Below are 18713 nucleotides of genomic sequence, written 5' to 3'. Positions count from 1 at the left end.
AGATTCCTTCTGGAATCAAGTGCTAATCTCATCTTTGATCATCTGACCATTTTTTCTTACACATAGGTAAAGAATAAAAATAGAAAAACCAAATATAGAGCCATTCTCTGCTCTCCTGCTGCCATTTAATCTATCAATTTAACATATTGCTATTTTGGATAAAGAAATAAAGTTGCAAAGACAAATCTGAATCACAGTAAGGACCCTAGGACGCAGTAATCACTATACTTACGATGCAAAATATTTACCCCGTAATGTTTCTTTTAACCAACTAGCCATTTAAACAATTTTTTTCAGAGGAAGGACCCTTTCGTAAAATAATCCAATGAACACACACAAACCTTTCTGAGAGGAATTTCAAAGGCATTGGTTTTAAATGTTTTTTCCTAGCTTTTTCAGTAAATATATCTACTTTGTCTTCATGTAAGATAGAAAAGATGTGTTTTTCTTCCAGTATCATAACCAGCATGTCTTGGTTACATAAGAAACTAGAGCCCTTATTATAACAGGAACACTCAAAATAGCTTGGCAGTGGGAACATACCCTGTGAAGATGATGTTCCCCATCCAAGGTCAGTGTTGCAGAGAAGGAAGAGATGAGATTACACGCACATTTCCTCAGGTTATGTAAAAGAAAAAAGCAATTCATGTCGTATACTGCATGATTCATTAAGTGTGTCTTGAGAATACCTTTGAAAAGAAGGAGATGAGGAAAAACTTTGTTTTGATCACTGGGGAATCTTAACATTAAAAATGCATCACAGAGTATGGTCAGATATGTACTAAGCAGTTTGAAAACCTCAGCTGCAGCCCAGCTTTGGACATAGGTACGTGAATCCTGACAGCCTTGTGAACTGGGTGATCAAACCTCTTGTTGGATATAGCCGATAATAATACATACAGTTAGCTAAAGAAGTAAAATCCAGAAATATTAAAATAACCTCTGATTTTGATAAAATTTCACCTGTGGAAAACCATACAACAATATGGCCATAAATCAGACTGGCAGAGCAGTTCTGATTCACATTTTCTGAAGACAGAGAGTCAAAATAAGGCATCCAGTTATCCTGTGTGATCCTTTGCTTCATGTATTAGCTCTAACAGCATACAGAGGCAATGAGTATTACAAAGGAATTTGAATCAAAAAGGAGTCTGATTTCCACATAAATTGCAAGTGTAGCAGTAAGTTTGGAAGCTGGAATATTCTCTTCTGTGATGATTTTATTGAAATTTTGTTACAGGTGTTACCACTGCTATTCCTATCTTTCTAAATCCTGAGTGTGTTCCTGGCTCCTAAATTCACAGACAATGCTTCAAAGACAATGCTTTAAAGCACAGTATTGCAAGCAATTTTTAAAGGTTCATAAGAAGAAATTAATTTCTCTCAACTCTCTACCATTCTGTGTTGAAGGGCATCATTATATTGTAGTTTGATGTGCAGTGATCTTTAAAAAAATAATCATGATGATATGCAAGAGCAGTCTGGCGTCTCTTGAAGATATTGTTTAAATAGTGTCAGTAGAAGAGGAACCATAAGCAGCTGAAGAGCTTGTTCCGGCAGAGATAGTGAGATGCAATTCATGAAGGATGGAGTTCAGTTGTTGAAGAGGAACCATTGGAGCAAGTAAAATGATGGCATGGCATCAGAGCTGAAGCAGCTGCAGATGGAATAATCCAAGAGGACAATACATATGCTGAGGCGGGAGCAATTGTCAATAGGGACAGCTTGTCTGGTTACTTGGATGCCAATTCTATAGCATGTGTTTGCTTGTGTGCCTCGTCAATGGAGACAGTCACTTGACAGTCAGGCAGCTTGTTTGGGAAGTTCAGCGTTATCTGTCTTAATCTTTTGTTAGGAGAAAGACATAAGATGCTGCAGGCAATGTGAACTGCAGAAAAAAATAAGGAAAAAAGAAAAAAAAAAACCAAGAAAGAAATAATATCAAATTAATCATATTTTCAGATTTCTTTTTAAATTTGGGCTGCCAAATACTGGTCTTGTTAAAATAAATCGACTGCTATCTATGACCCCCCACTTCTTTTCTCACAAAGTTGTGTTCATAAACATCCATATTTTTCATGTTTCCATTAAAAGAAAAAATTGCCATATAACATCAGTAGAAAAACTGATGAACGGCAGAATTCCTTCAGAAACTGATAGAAAAAATAAAGTATGATGGTGAAAAGAGGAACAAAGCGAACCTTATTGGTGCTTAACAGTGAGTGGATTACTTTTCTAAATTAAAAGACAGGCTAATACAGAGAGTTTAGTACTGCCATCACTTTTACCTCCATCACTGTACCTTGTGTAGCCTTTGTCTCTCACATCTTCCCCCACCTTCCCCCCCGCCCCCAGTTTATTTTAATGGTAGCTCATTTTCTTGAGTTCCTTTTCCTTTCCTTTTTAAACCTTCTTTCTTTGGATCCTTGATCTCTTATATCTGCTAATCTGAGTTACCTCACATAAGCTTAACATTCACTATGAATCTCCTCTGAGCCCTTTGAAAGTAATTTTATTGCTGTATGCTCAAGAAGAGCAAAGCTTTGTCTTAATCCTGCTCCACTGTGAATGGGCTTGTTGACTGTTTTCTTGTAGAGCAGGAGCCAAAGACTTGCTTTCCAGAAAAATCTTAGGAGCAAGCACCCGTATGTGATGAGTATCTATATTTCTTGGTTGCAGTTTTGGTATACTGCAGGAGCAGTGTAGCAGGAATATCACTCACCTTAGCTAAGAAATCCTACCTTTGTGGTTTTGAAGGCTAGAATTGCTGACACAAAAAAAAGTTATAGCATAAAAGTAAACCTCTACAATTAAAACACACATAGCAGGAAGATGGCAGAGATTAAACCATTCCCCACTTTTACAGCTGTACAAAATTGGGAAGAATTCCAATCAAGACATGAAGAGTATAAGGTGGGGAACAATCAACAGGGAGACATCAGGAGGATTTCTTATTGCAAAGCAAGCAATAAAGAGGAGAAATATTGAGGAAAAAAAATCCACAATTAGCTATAAGCTTCCTTCTGACCACTCAGAAAGGCTAACAATAATCCAAATCTGGAAATTTCTTTCTTGGAACCACTGAGTGTGCTGATTAGGATGTGTTTTGTAATGTTGGGTTGTCAACTTAGATAATCCTCCAGATGCTCAAAAAACATGTAAGTGGACTTTCATTTAACTTTTCCTGAAAAGACAAGGCATGCGTTATTAATTGAGATGGAGTACAAAATGTACAATATTAGATCAAAACGAGCTTTTTTAAAGAACTCCAACGACACCAATTAGGAGTCGTAATGGATGCTGAATGACCTTTACTACAGCATTCAGCAAGAGGAACAAAATTCAGTAAACTGTCGCACCTTTAGCTTGGCAATATTGCAGTAATTCAGAGTTACATATTTTGTTTTTCTAGTACAAGCTGTTTCTCTGTAACTAGTCAAAGAGCAAACAAATATCTGCACACTGTATGTCACTCATTTAATTTGTTATGATTGTAGAATACCTCATCAGGAAAGTGAATACATAAGTAATGAAAACACTAGCTGTCATTGAGGGATTTGAAATACACAGCTTGTAAAAATGTTCCATCTGATTGTTTAGATGCAAACGTGAAGAAGTAAGGTAAAGACGCTGCAGAGACTGTGAAAAAAGTAAACTAGGGTGAGGATGAAATGCAAAAAAAAAGGAAAGATTGAAAAGACTTACAAAGGGATAAGGAAAAAAAGATATAATTTAATTGGTATAGGTGTTTAGAGTTATACTGAGGCATTCTTCTATGACAGAATGAAGAATTGGGGTTGGTAGGACCATGTACTGACAGTAAGCAGCAGTAATTCAATAAATAAATTTCTCATTCTGTAGGCACAACAGTAAATGTTACTGTATGTACTCTGTTTTATATAGCTCTGAAAACCAGGCAGGGGGGCACTATGATGGCTGAGAGACTACCAAAAAAAAAATCCCAAACTTCCAGTTGGCATACTAGACTAGAAGCATAACATCTCTTTCAGGGAAAGGACCATTTAATATTGTAGTCAAACAAATCATTCCCCTGCACAATTAAAGCAGCTTTCACCATCACATTACACAACTACAAGCAATAATTAAAAATAAACAAACGAAGTTTCTGATTTAAAATTGTAATTTGTCCCCAGCTGGGAAGAATTTAGGAAGCAGAACAATAGACAAGTTGCAGAACATTTAAAACGTCCAAAACATATAGACAGTTCAAAAGAGGGCCAGGCTATTACAGGAAAATAGCTCTTACCCACAAGACAATAGGTATAAACAGCACTTCATAGAATATAAAAGAAGGTGAAGTCCTCAGTATACAGCATTCAAGGTTCAGATTCTGCAGTCCTTTTTCATAGGAATAATCCCACTGGATTCAATCATTAAATGTCCGTTCATGCAAAACCCTTGGGTTGGTGGTAGCCGTTTCACTTGGCTTTAGAAGGTTTTCCCACAGCTCAGCCTCAGAACTGCACATAGAATTGAAAATTACACCATTTGCATGAGAAAGGGTTTGAAGTTCAACCTCCAAATGATCCTTTAGCACTTTCAATGGGTTTGAGGAAGAACACAAGAGTAAGTTATCTGTACCATTTAGAGATTCCTCTCATGAGGCTAAGTACTTAAGTTCTAAGTTTACAGATAGTTGACTTGCAAAAGCAGAGCAAAATATATGAAATCTAAGTGGCATATTCAACAAAATAACTAATTAAGATCCTATTTCCCAGGAGTTACAACTGCAACCTTTGACGTTACTGCTTTGCTAATATCTTAGCTTCAAGAAAGTAACTAGTTAATCAAGGAGGGAAGAGTCATCCACTTCTAAATTTACAGGTGAAAATTATTAATGATAAAATATTTCATGGCCGGGTTCCTCTGTCTCATTAACAAACACTTTTTTTTTAACCTACAGTTTAAATACTAAACTGGAATCTACTGCTTAGTCCAATAAATCTCCAATTTTCTCACATTATGTAAACTACTCAGTTGCCTTTCCTACACCAGCTAGGACATATCTATCAATTAGGAAATAGCTACCAATCTTCTAAATGTTGGGAATTATGGCAAACACTATTTTCAGGAGAAACAAAACACTCACAATCATTTCTTGGACTAATACCCATTTGTCAAGTAAGGTCCCAGGCACAAGGTAACAGCATCATCTTCATTCTTCCTGCACCCACTTGTACTCCTGCTCTTTTTAAGTCACTGGTTCACTGAAAGGTTAAGTAGTGCATGAAAAGTGAAACAGCTATAGCAAGGAGAAACAAGAACACCCCTGACTCAGGTCAGCTTATAGGTACTTTGGGAGATGTAAATTGAACTCTGTTCAGTCAGGGAAAGGAATTGTGTTGGCTATGTTGGCCCTTTAAAGTGCAGCTTGATAAAACAAGTAGCACAGATCAAGTCCAGATATTGAGAAGTGGGAAAGGAGAAGATTCCATCTGTGCAGTACGACATGCCTATACAGCCCTTCCTCTTGGATCATGGCTACTGAGCCTTTTCTCTGAAATAAAAAGACAAGAGTTCTTGCTTCATTTTTGAATGAGCTACCTTAGACACTGTCTTCTGGTGCAAAGTTTAGACAGAAGAGTACTTCCCCTCTCACCACTGCATAAGAGGTCTGTGATAATCTTGAAAATCATAAACTGCTTTTTTTCAAAAGAAAAATCATATTCTAGGGGAATTTTAAGGCATTTTAGGGGGCTGTTAATCCAAGAGCTGTAAAATTTACTAGAGGATAAGCAGCTTCAGTGTCAGGGGTTTTGTTTAAACTATATTTTAGGTTTTAGTTTAAGTTTAGATCACCTGACATCTACAACTGATAGGCTGCATCTATCTAACTGATAGTCGAGCAGGCATAGGCTTTGGACCACAGCAGGAGATGAAGCCGAGCTCTTGTCAGCTCCCAGTGCACACGTCAAAGAGCATGTCTTCTTGTAGTGTGGACACTTTGAGCACATGCACTGTCAGCCCAAGTCTGCTGCTGTATATCTGTCCGTGCTTTAGAGAGACATGTGGCTGATGCCAGCAGACAAGTTGTTACAGGCTTTTTCTTGAAGTGATCTGAAGTGCTGGCATGCTCCATAGGAAAAGCAGGAGGCTTGAATTCAAGCTGTTCTGAAAATCCTCTGGGTTTACTGCATTCAAGCACTGGCTACTAAGGCTATGCAATGCAGTTGCATGATCACAGAGCACATATGCTTTAGCAAATGCTCAGGTGGTTAGATGCCAGGGTATCTAAGTTCCCTTGTGGTCTAGTGCCCAACAAAGAAACTCTCAGTGAACATCAAGATGAGTAAAAGCCTGGTTGGTGAAAGAAGTAATTCATGTTCACGAGGTATTGTTAACTATTTCTTAGTCATGGAAAATTGAGAGGCCGTAGTTCCTATTAGCCTAACCTGCTGAGCAGTTTGGGTATAGTGTTATGGGAAATGTTACTGTATCAACTTTACCCCTAAATATCATGTTCCAGAAATTGGAGGATACAGCAATTTCTGATTTTTTTTTCCATGACGTGATGCAAGATTTTTTTCTTGATGATGCAAGCTAGACACATAGAGAAAGAAATAATATAATTTTAAGTAAAAAGAAGCATTTCTGAAGACCCTCCCTGTGGCTTAACATACAGAATTGAACAAGGTATGACACTTATATTTCAAATGTTCTTAAACACCTTAGGAAATATTACCTGTATTTGGATCAATTACCCTGTTTAAAAAGAATACACAAAAATCTTTGGCATTATATCACAATGATAAAATATTTTATTTTTCTCCCATCTTTTGATACTGCTTTTTAGATAATTTATTTCTTTGGTTCAGTGGGTCTCTTCCGTTTGAATTATCATACTATTTTCATAAAGTATCCCAGACATTTGTGACTGGTCCTGTAGAATAAAATAGTAAAGTCCTTGATTAGAATTTAAAATCATACCAGTATTTAGATGGAGTTCTCTTTAATGTTCTACTTGAGCTTTCCATTTAATCTCATTTTAGCTCCTAAACTTAATTTTAAATTACATGATCTTTCATAATGATAAGCTGGGGGAATCCATTCTTCTCTACTTGTAGTAGCTTTTATCATCAGTTAGAGTGAAGCAGTAAAAAGTTTTCCTTAAATGAAGATGAACACAATTTTGAAGCATTAACTCTGAACTAAACATAACAATAATGGCAATAACTTTTGGTGATAAAAATAGAGTCCTAAACAGCACAAAAAAGAAAAAAAAGGCAACATATTTCAACTCACAGAGAAAGAAAGATAGATAGTAGACTAACTCCAAGCATAAAACCTCCACTTACTTTGAGAAACTCTTTTTAAACAAAAAACATATTTGTCTAATTCAAAACATATGCAGATTTACACTTATTCACCAAATGGTAGAAAATTTTCTTTTTAGAAACATATTTTGTTTATGTTATGATATAAGAAATAGTTTGCAAAAATTGGTATGACGGATCATCGCAGCTGCTCAGTTCAAAATAGAAATCTAACACATGTCTACCTGAAACATTTTCTTCCCTCATCCTTCTCCTGCATAATTCACAGAGCACTGTACTTGTACATAGCAAAGATTAAAAACATAGAAAGAATATAATTTATATCTCCCAAATACCATTATTTAGCACCTCTTTTGTTTTGTTTCATCCCGTTTCACAACCTAGTTCTTGAATTCCATTTTATACTTTTACTGTGTTTGGTTTTACCTTTGCAGTAGAGCAAACTGAAGTTCAATTTCAGCAGAACAGATCATGACCAATATCCATTTTATATATGACCGTAACACTGAAGGACAACAATTTTTCACAACAAGCATAAAACAATGCACACTTTCCTGTTTTTCCTTTTAAAATCATAATATTTCTTAGGTTATTTATTTTTAAAGGAAGAGCTTTAATGTATTTATTATTTTGTTGGATGCTTATAGGGAGCAACAAACCTGAATCAACCAAACACATTCGAACTGATAGTGTTGTACTAAAGAGAACTCAGAAAAAACACACATAGTCCACAAAAATTTTACCTAAGATAGAGGAGATTTCAGAGCCCAACATTAATCAGCCAGAAGGAAGCATCTCTGTTTATGGACCTTATTCTATTGTGCTGAACTCACTGGGAGTGTTTAGGTGAGAGAGTCACTTGCTTGCAGAAGTACTTGTTGTTTCAAGTTGTATGAATACCGTATCCCTTATAATCCTACCTCTCAGTCTAACCTCTAGTAAATTCTTGCCCTTTATTTTCATTCACTATCCTCAAGCTGATAACATAATGTCATTTTAGGGGGAAGTGTCATGGATGCCAAGTCGCAGACCAGGAGTTATATAGTAATTTGGATACAAGAAGGTCACTAGAATTAATTGATACATGAAATTGGATCTGTGCATTTGAGGTTTACCTTTGCAGTACATGAGCTCCCTGATTAATCATCTTCTTGAATGATTACTGTTGAAGGAAAACTTAAAACACAATTTTCACAAGCATTTTTTATTTGCTTCATTTGGAAATATTCACTCTGGTAACCCTGTTTGCTGGGATGCTTGGAGGGGAAAATGACATTTGGGATGCAAAAATAATCAAAGTGATTTCAGTTAAAACTTCAGCGGGTGATTATAGAACGCTTTATTAACATTTGTTCAACTAGAAAGGGAAGTCTAATTTCCATACAAAACTCTTTCAGATGAAATAACAAATCATGAAAGTCAATACTGAAAAAGAAGATACATACTTTTTTTAATTAAAAGAGCGTTGTACAATCAAAGCTGAATTTCTTCTCTTGGTCAAAGGAAGGTTTCAATTGTTTAATATCAGCATAATTCTACATTTGTGTGATTATTACTTCAAAATTATCTTCTACGTGAGAAAAATAGCTGCATATTATTATCATTAACAGCTTTGTATATAAATATTGTTTTAGAAAAATGAAAAAGTCAAATCAAATTTACCACAGATCTTCACTTAGACATATCTATTAATAGAAAAAAAAGAAATTAAGATTTCCCATGGTAAAGGACTATGGTAATACAAAATATTTGTCAGAAAACTCGAGTATCTGCAACTACAATTTCCTTAACCAATCCTTAATGGTTTCATGAATTCATGAATGCATCATTCCCTCCCCCCCCCCCCCCCCCCCCCGGCCTTTTTTTTTTCTTTTTCAACAAAGCAAAAGCCTTTCTGGATATTTTACATTGATCAAAAAGGATTTACACAGCAAAATGAAAGGGGTTTTTGTTTATTTGGTTGTTTGTTTGGTTTTTAACTGATGAAAAGGTTGCATTTTATCTTTCGTTTACTCCTGGATGATATATACTAATTACCCAGTAGTGAGTACTCACAACTAAATGATAAACAATATGGAGTACAAAAACTAGTATGTACAAAATGTTGACATGTTGGCAGTGCTGTAAGGAAAACAAACTACTTTCAAAATACCAAAATAAAATTTATTAAAGACATCTTAGATGTTATATTGTATAAAGGTACATTGCATATTTGTGTTTGCATTTTTGACTTACCTCATACCATGTTTGCTAATAGATTTATGAAGAAGAACATAATTTAGCCCTTGGAAATATCTATTTTATTCAAGAAAAAACCACCATTCTAAAAATATTTTTTTTTCTTATCTCTGTGTGTGTTTGTGTGTGTAAAGTCTGCTTACCCCCTTTCTGTTACACATCTATGGAAAAGCAAAGCTGAGTTTTGCTTATGAAGGTGAAAGGACTGAAAAAAAACCTGATTTGTATCATGAAAGTTTGACTGCATGTAGTTCACTAGAAATGATTGGTAAATAGATTTTTATATTTGACTTAGGAGTCACAGGATATGTTTATTCTCTGATTGCTACAGGGAAGAGACCCACACAAAAAACTTGCAACAGGAGATGGTTAACAACACTAGAAATAAGAGTATTTTTTAATATCTAGATTAAAGTGCAGCTACACAGCTAATGTCATATTATAACTGCTTTAGGACCCTTACACATTAAGTTTTTATACTTGAGCGCACTAGGCCAGGTCGTTGTTTAGAAGATATCAATTAGTTTATAAATCTATGTTAAACTTTCATCTATAGATTTTGACCAAAGTGCTTCCTAATGCCTCTTCAGCCCTTCCTGCAGGATGGTGGGGATTTACTTAGAGGCTTTCAGCACAGAATTTCACTGCCTACAGTGCCAGATTCCCATTTTTTTAGTCCAGCTCTTCAGTACCTTCTCTTACATTGTGTACTCTTTGCTACTTATAAATAGGCAAGATTGGAAAAACAAAAATGGCATCAAAAGCCCAGTTCTGAGAAAGGTCCTGCTTTGTAAACAAGAACCTCCATCCCCAGTGATGTGGATGCTAACGCATGATGAGGAAGTCCTAAGCTTGTGGCTCAGGGTTAACTTAAGGCTGGCCTCAGTTTGACCATAATATCAGTATAGTTTTCCCTATGAATATGCTGTAGGAAAAATAGGAAGAGCAACTACTCAGGAAACAATATTTTAATGGCCTGATTCCATTCCTCTCACCAATACTGACATCAATTTCTTGAGCCATAAAACTAGTCAAATTATTTCCAAATATACATCACTAACTGAACAACCTATTAAGAATATAAATATAATGAAGAATTATTTATATTTTTCCCTGAACAATCCTTGACAAGCCACCTTTCCTTCTCACCTGCCAAAAAGCTTCCGTAGCTCAGAGTCTTAAAGGCTATGTTTTCCTGAGTTATTTCTCTTGTACTTTAAGGGTTGTCAGTCGAAAATTTTGACCCTTACTATCCCATTAAACACAATTAGTCAATTCCGAGAGGCAGCAGCTATAGGTTATCTGTTTTTGAACCCATTGCATGCCTAACATTGTATGAGGTTCACCCATAACATTCAGACTATAATTTTCTATGTCATTAATTTTACTCATACTAGCATTGCCTTAGAAATGTTATAGAATAAAAGTCTGCGAAAATGTGATTCAAAAAGTAATGCTTATCTCAAAGGTTTGAAGAAAAAAAAAAAAGAAAATTAACCCACCCTAAAACCCAAAGCTTCCTCCTCCTCCTCAATGAATTTGAAGCCTATGCTCAAGTTTGCATTCTGCTACAACAGATATTTATTTTATCCTATTGCAATTTCATCTGAAATACATAAGTAGTCCTTAGAACTAGAAACCTAGTATCTCCCTCCTATCTCAGGTGATTGAGAAACTGGACTGTTGTCCCCCATAAACTGTTTCATGGGCAAACCTTAGCTGAAGTACATGGTAGGGAGTGGGATGGCATGAAGACTAGTATTGGAGGACATCTTCCTTTCAGGGTAGATGTTAACTTGATTTTGAAACTCTCCCTACATGACAGAGATTAAGTTTGAATTCCCTCAAGAAGAGGAGTAGCTTGTCCTCTGACATCCACGTCTGATTTCTAGGCAGGTATATAAATGGAAGAAAGGAAAACAGCAAGTCTGCTAATTTTGGCCCCACATTAGGTACATAGACTGATTTTTCAGAAGCTATAGAATCATAGAATCATTAAGGTTGGAAAAGATCATCAAGTCCAACCATCAACCCAACACCCCCAGGCCTCCTAAACCATGCCCTGAAGTGCCACGTCTACATATTTTTTTTAACATCTTCAAGTCAAGTGACTCCATCACTTCTCTGGGAAGCCTGTTCCAGTGCCTGACCACCCTTTCAGTAAAGACATTTTTCCTAATATCCAATTTAAACCTCCCCTGATCCAGCTTGAGGCCATTTCCTCTTGTCCTATCACTAGTGACTTGGGAGAAGAGACCAACACCCACCTAGTTGTAGAGAGCGGTAAGGTCTCCCCTCAGCCTCCTCTTCTCCAGGCTAAACAACCCCAGTTCCCTCAGCTGCTCCTCATAAGACCTGAGCTCCAGACCCTTCACCAGCTTCGATGCTTTTCTTCGGACATGCTCCAGCAACTCGATGTCCTTCTTGTAGTGAGGGGCCCAAAACTACACACAGTATTTGAGGTGCGGCCTCACCAGTGCCGAGTACAGGGGCACGATCACTTCCTTAGTCCTGCTGGCCACACTATTCCTGATACAAGCCAGGATGCTGTTGGCCTCCTTGGCCACCTGGACACACAGCTGGCTCATGTTCAGCCGGCTGTCAACCAACACACCCAGGTCCTTCTCTTCCGGGCAACTTTCCAGCCACTCCTCCCCAGGCATGTAGTGTTGCGTGGGGTTATTGCGACTGAAGCGCAGAACCTGGTACTTGGCCTTTTTAAACTTCTTCCAACTGACCTTGGCCCATCAATCCATCCTGTCCAGATCCCTCTGTAGAGCCTTCCTACCCTTGAGCAGGTCAACACTCCCACCCAACTTGGTGTCATCCGCAGAGTTACTGAGGGTGCACTCAGTCCCCTCATCCAGATCATTGATAAAGATATTAAACAGAACTGGCCCTAATACTGAGCCCTGGAGAACACTGCTTGTGACTCGCCACCAACTGGATTTAGCTCCATTCACCACAACTCTTTTGGCTTGGTCATTCATCCTTTTACCCAGCGAAAAGTACACTTGTCTAAACCATGAGGGTCCAGCTTCTGTAGGAGGATGCTGTGGGAGACAGTGTCAAAGGCTTTGCTAAAGTCCAGGTAGACAACACCCACAGCCATTCTTTCATCCACTAGGCATGTCACCCTGTCATAGAAGGAGATCAGGTTGGACAGGCAGGACCTGCCTTTCATGAAGCCATGCTGGGGGGGACCTGATCCCCTGGTTGTCCTGCACTTGCCTGGTGAGCTCACTCAAGATGAACCACATATTTTGAAAGCATCTTTTGAGCTTTAAGTGTATTTGTGAATTTTGAGCAATATGGAAGTCTGGCACTGAGCTGTTTAAGCAACTCGAGATCTTGAGGGGTTTTCATGTTGTGACAGCTAAGAAAGAACTTGGAGGATTACAGATGGGTATACACATACAGTACATATATATATGTGCATATATATGTATAAAAAGCCCAAGAATTTATTTGGTGTGAGCTTCAGTCATTCTATGTCCAGTTCCAGGTCTGTGAAAAGGATGTGGCAGCTTGTTTATTCAAGTTGCAAGCACACATAGATTAAGGTACAGTTTAGTATCTGTAACTCTTCTTCCAGGAGCTGATTAGCAGCAATATGGGTTAGGTTAAAATTATAGGCACCACTAACAAGGACTGAAAAAATTATAAGTACTTAATAGATTAAAACTCCTACCTAAATAGTGACTCTAAATTGCTTACACAACAGCATAGCATTGAAAGGAGAAAAATAAGGGGGGAAAAGAGAATGAAGAGGAAAACTATGCAAAGATCTTTATACTTCAGAAATATTTTTGATTTTGAGCTGTGCATGATGAAGTCCTAGTTGGCAACTGCTCAACCAGCTGCTTCCCACTTTCTTGAGCCCTAGTGATGAAAAAGGCTTCATCCCCACTTCTATTGCCACACCCATGGAGTGAGGTGCCCACCACCTACCTTTCATAACTCTTCTGCCTAACTGTTCCAGATTAATCTACTGTCTAGCTAACTACAATACTTTGGTAACAGCTTCTCTTCCTCAGTTATTTCTGATTCTATAAGAAGTACACATAGCATTAAAAAAAAAATTTTACCACTCAAAAAAAAAATTCTTTAACCAGACCCTTTTGTTTCAGCCCATGACATCTGTACTCCCAAGGTGGAATTGGTGACTAGCAAACCCAGAAATATTAATTGACATCAAGTAATGTAATTATGATATGCCTCCTGTATTTTGTGGTGGAGAAATTTTTTATAAGTATAAACAGAAATGCCCCAAAGCATGATAAAAATATGCAAATGTGTGTATTTCAGGATTGCTTGCTGGTCTCCTCTGTCCATCATTCTTCTCTTCCATCAAATATCAGCAGAATTCATCTCCCTTTTAGGGATTCTACCACTCCCTAGGAGATGTTGTTTAACTCCAAGGTGTCAGTCACTGGACTTGTATCTGATAAATAAAGACTCCATGGGCGTCACAGAGCTCTCTGAAAAGAAAGAGGCCCTTCCATATGGAAAAGGTATAGGATCAGTACTATGTGAACTATTTTAAAGATGTGGCTAACAACTGATTAAGTGTTCCTAATATCATGTTAGAAATTTTACAGATATTAAACCTGAAACAAATTCTTATGTTAGTAGGCAATTGTGCTTGATCAAATTATAAAGTAGAGATTCTAATGGCAAGATTAGTTGTTTTTCCCTCCATTTTTTTCTTTGTTGTGTTTCAACAGATAAGTAGTTACGCATTTTTCAGCCTGATCTGAAAAATCTAGAATGAGATGTTTTCCACAACTGAATGAAAAGCAAATGAGATTCCAGATTGAATGTTTTGCCAAAATCAATGAAAACCACACGAACCATTTCATCTTTCAGAATCACTTAGTTTGTGTCATTAGCAATCCTTAAAAGAATGGATTTTGTGTAGCACATTGGCTGTGATCCAGATGATGGAAGAGTAGGGACAGAAAATAGCTCTCTACTTAAGAATGCATTAAATTGATTGCAGCTAAGTTCCTTGATCTTTTAGGCACAGGACCACAATTATAAAAGATTAAATTAATTAATTAATACATTGGTAGTTTAAATTATGACCTTCCATAAAGCAGTTGAGACCTCATGGAAGGCAGCTGAGTGTTCTCTGTACTCATGGTTTTTAAGCTAAACATCTTAAATTCTGGAACAAAGAAAGAGAATAAAAGGTTTTATCTAAGCACTGAGGTCAACACTTTGAGAAAGGCTGAGAGCCGACCTACACGGGCCAACCCTGCTGCAGGAAGAAGTGGCAGGGAGCCTATCAGCAGTACTGACATGTTTTATTTGGTGTGGTAACAAAGGAACAACATTATTATTTTAGTTCTTAGGCAGTGGGAATCAAGTACTGTGCTGAGATGAAACTACCAGAACTCGCATTACCTCTTGGTCACTGATTCAAGTTCCACTCTCAACAGGAACAATAGGTAGGAGAGATGGTACTGTCAGGGTGTATGAGGTGCTGCACCCCAGTGCTACAACTTCCCCACTGGGAGCAGCTGGAGGACCAGCACGGAAGGGTGGCATTTTAATGCCAGTCACAACAGCTGTAGATTTCCAGGTCACCAGAATGTACCATATTCCCTGTTGACTCCCGAGAGACATGAGGGCTGCTTTTCCTTCCCCACTTGTTTTTTCTCTGCTGCTCTGACTGACAAGATAGAAGATGTGGGCTCTCAGTTTTTTCTGACCTCTTTGCATAGTCTTCCCTCATGTGTTGCACATGACAGCAGTAGAAACACTGCTTGCTCTGTGAGAGATATTGCATGCATAGTAAAGACCAGACACGCACAAGAAACACATAGTTCAACAAAAATAACAGATGTAAGAAATTTGTCTTCTTACTTACTGTCCTAAAGAAATCTTGGTTCTTATTTGCTAAGCTGACTCCAAATTAAAGCTATTTTCCTAAAGTTTCTAACCCCTTGATGGAAATGTCCTTTCTGCTTCACAAAGAACACAATGAGAAGGGATCTCCTGCATCATTGTACCGAGCTTCTAAAAACCCAAAAGCCAGAGTAGAGAGTACTTTAATACAGAAGGAGAAGCAGGATCTAAAGGAAGGATGCAAATACACAGAAATATCCAGTAACTAAAACATATTTGGAACAATATCCAACATAGTATTCAGCCACTCAATGCTTGCATATTTAGGCAAAGGGATTCTGGGATACCAAATAAGCTCTCTCTGTTGTAATAGAAACAGAAAGGTTAGTGCAGGCAAATGAAGGAATACAGATGCTGTTCAACCTTAGGACCCAGAGGGACATTGGAAAAATGAATATCACACCAAAGAAAAGGGTGACTATTATTTTTCCTGTAAAGAATTTTCAAATTTCTAATATTATCAAGGCCTTTCTGTATTAATTTGGGCTATTATAGGCAATAGTGTATCATTGTAACTGGGTTAATAATTTGGACTATTAAACTGTTAAAATATTAATTGCACTAAAAAAAAATCTTGGCTTCACACATATGGTGTGTTCCGTTTTCACAGCAGTATTTTGAATGCAGCACTAACTGGTGACTTATAGCAACATCTGTCTCAGGGCAAGGTAACTCTCATATACTTTTCTGTTTTCTTGGTTGAGTTGACATTTGTTAAAAAAAAACAACCCTCCTTTCTGCTGTGATTCAACAGTCGCCAGTACTGAAGGTAGTCAGTAAAATGTTACCCTAACTTCTGCTACTAATGCAGCTGCATGACACTAGTCAGGAATACAAAGGAAATGGATATATCCTTGCTAATTCTAAGTCTTTATACATCAAGCTTTATTTTCGGGAGGAAGATTGGTTGTTTGGTTGGTTTTATTTTTAGAAATTTTGAAAAAAAGAGAGGTACAAAGAGGGAAAATAGCTACCAGAATTCCACTGAAACAAACTTGGATTTCTCAGTCAAAGTTGGTGTTTCACTCATCTTCTATCTGAAACCAATGCATTCATTCAGCTTGCTGCTCATCAGTACTGTTATACAGCGTTCACAAGAACTGCAGTATAAGATTTGACTATTTTCTTCTACTTGTGGACTGACTGCATACGAAAACTACACATACACAAAACCCCTTACAACAGCGTTGCTTTAAATTTTAATAAGACACATTGAATGGGCTGAATAAATTATTGAACGCATATAGCTACCCAGGACAGAGTGCACATTGTTAGGAAGGCAAGAGAGGCAGGTAGAGAAAAGAGAGAAGTGTTTACTATTAATAAAAGTATGGTAGCAATACCAGTTATGACAGGCAGAGCCATGGCCACATTTTCATCTCTGACCAAGGAAACAGAATGATATAACAAAGACAAAGTTAAGGTCACTGTAGAAGCTCTTCAGTCTGCAGAAAACAGACTTTCGCAGTGGAAAAACTAAAAGGGACACTGACTGGATATTGTCTATATGCGCAGCATGCGCACACACACACACACAGATTTATGTTTCATTATACAGGAAATATTTGGTCTCATTCTCCTAAGTGCCAAGATGCATGGCACTTTTAGAATTAGTACAAAAATGTCTTTCTGCCTATGCAGTACAGGGCTAATGATGTGAAGCACACCTCCGAAGAATTAGTCATTGACCTTGTACTGTCTTTATCTGGACGAGGTAGTTAACAATATTGCTTCTAGCGAACAGTTCATCAAGATTTACTTGCAAATGGAAGAAGGAGTGATGACAAGCTTTTATTTAAATGCCTATAAAATTAGAAAGAGTTTACTTAAATTCCTCACAACAGAGGCTGTGGAGCACTACAGGAGGTATTACAGAAAAAGCACTGCATCCATACTTGGCAATTCAGAGTACTGACAAAGTGGCAACAGCAGGAATACCTCATTTATGTCATTTTCCTTAACCAAATTGTCTTGCTCAACGCTAATCTCTGTCAAGTACTTCACAGCTTTAAAGAAAGGGTTGATAAAAGAAAAACATTACAAGTTTGTTCTTCAAGGCACTGTTCCAAAACAGCACACACACAAAAAACGATACAAATATGCAAGGCCCCTTCAAGACCTGTTTTTTATGACCACTAACTGAAGAGCACTGGGAGATTAGAACTTCACATTTCATGAAAAACTAACTGAAATAAAACAGAAAAAAAGAAGATTTCAAGGAAGTTCAGGGTCCTAAGGGGAATGGATACTCTAAGTCTTTGATTAGGGCATTGTCAACAATGATGGCTGTGCTGTAATTCTATTCCTTTAGGACTCATCATTTTTTCTTTAATACAAGCAAGATACCTACCAGTTACAATATATCCAGGATGCTACTCTTTTATGTGGTGTAGTAATGGCACTTAAGTTGGGAAGCTGGGAACACCTGGAATACCTGGAATAGTTCCCTAGGAATATTTAAATTAAAGATTTCTAATGCTATAAGAGATTAATAGATGGCTTAGTCTGACTCAGTGAAACATTATTTACTCTCTACAGGTGCCTCTGCGAAAGAAGTTAGTGAAAATGCTTCAAGTAAGTAAATACTGGAGAATGTGTGCTAGAAGTGAATTTTGAGCTCACAACATTCAAGGGTTTCACTTGAGATGCAACATTTTGTTTTGAAGAAAAGAAAATGACCACAAGTGGAAATTTTGTTTGCAGTGAAAACTAACATTCAGAGTTTTTTAAAAATAGATTAATTTAATGCTCTTAGTAAACTACTACATTCTTAATAAACCACCTGTAAGTCAAGAACTAATCAACAAAATGATTTTGCAAAATGTTTAAAAACAAGAAAGTTTTCTGCTGCTCATAGATAACTCATTAAGTGTAAAAGAAAATAAATTAATTGAATTATTCATCCCAACTGTTTACACAATTCTAGTCTAACAATAAGGGTGCTTTAGTACTTTTAAGTTTATAAGCAGTTCAAAAAATAATCTGTGCACTCATAAAACAGTAATTTTTTTAAACTATTCAATTTCTCATTGACAAAATGTCTTTGACCATTGAAATATGTGTGTGCATAGACATAGTGTTTGCAGGACATGCTATTAACAAATTAACATGATTTAAAACAATGCCCATATTTATCTTCAAAAGTCATTGTTGCTTTAATTAGATGCATTCTGTTATGAGTAAGCTAGTTTATATATCTTCATAACACTTTCAAAGACTAATGCTTACAGGGGTATGTTCCTACACATGCACTCCAAACACACATGC

This window comes from Phalacrocorax carbo, chromosome 1, assembly GCF_963921805.1.
Source record: "Phalacrocorax carbo chromosome 1, bPhaCar2.1, whole genome shotgun sequence".
Lineage (NCBI taxonomy): Eukaryota > Metazoa > Chordata > Aves > Suliformes > Phalacrocoracidae > Phalacrocorax > Phalacrocorax carbo.
Note: the sequence above shows the minus strand (reverse complement) of the source record.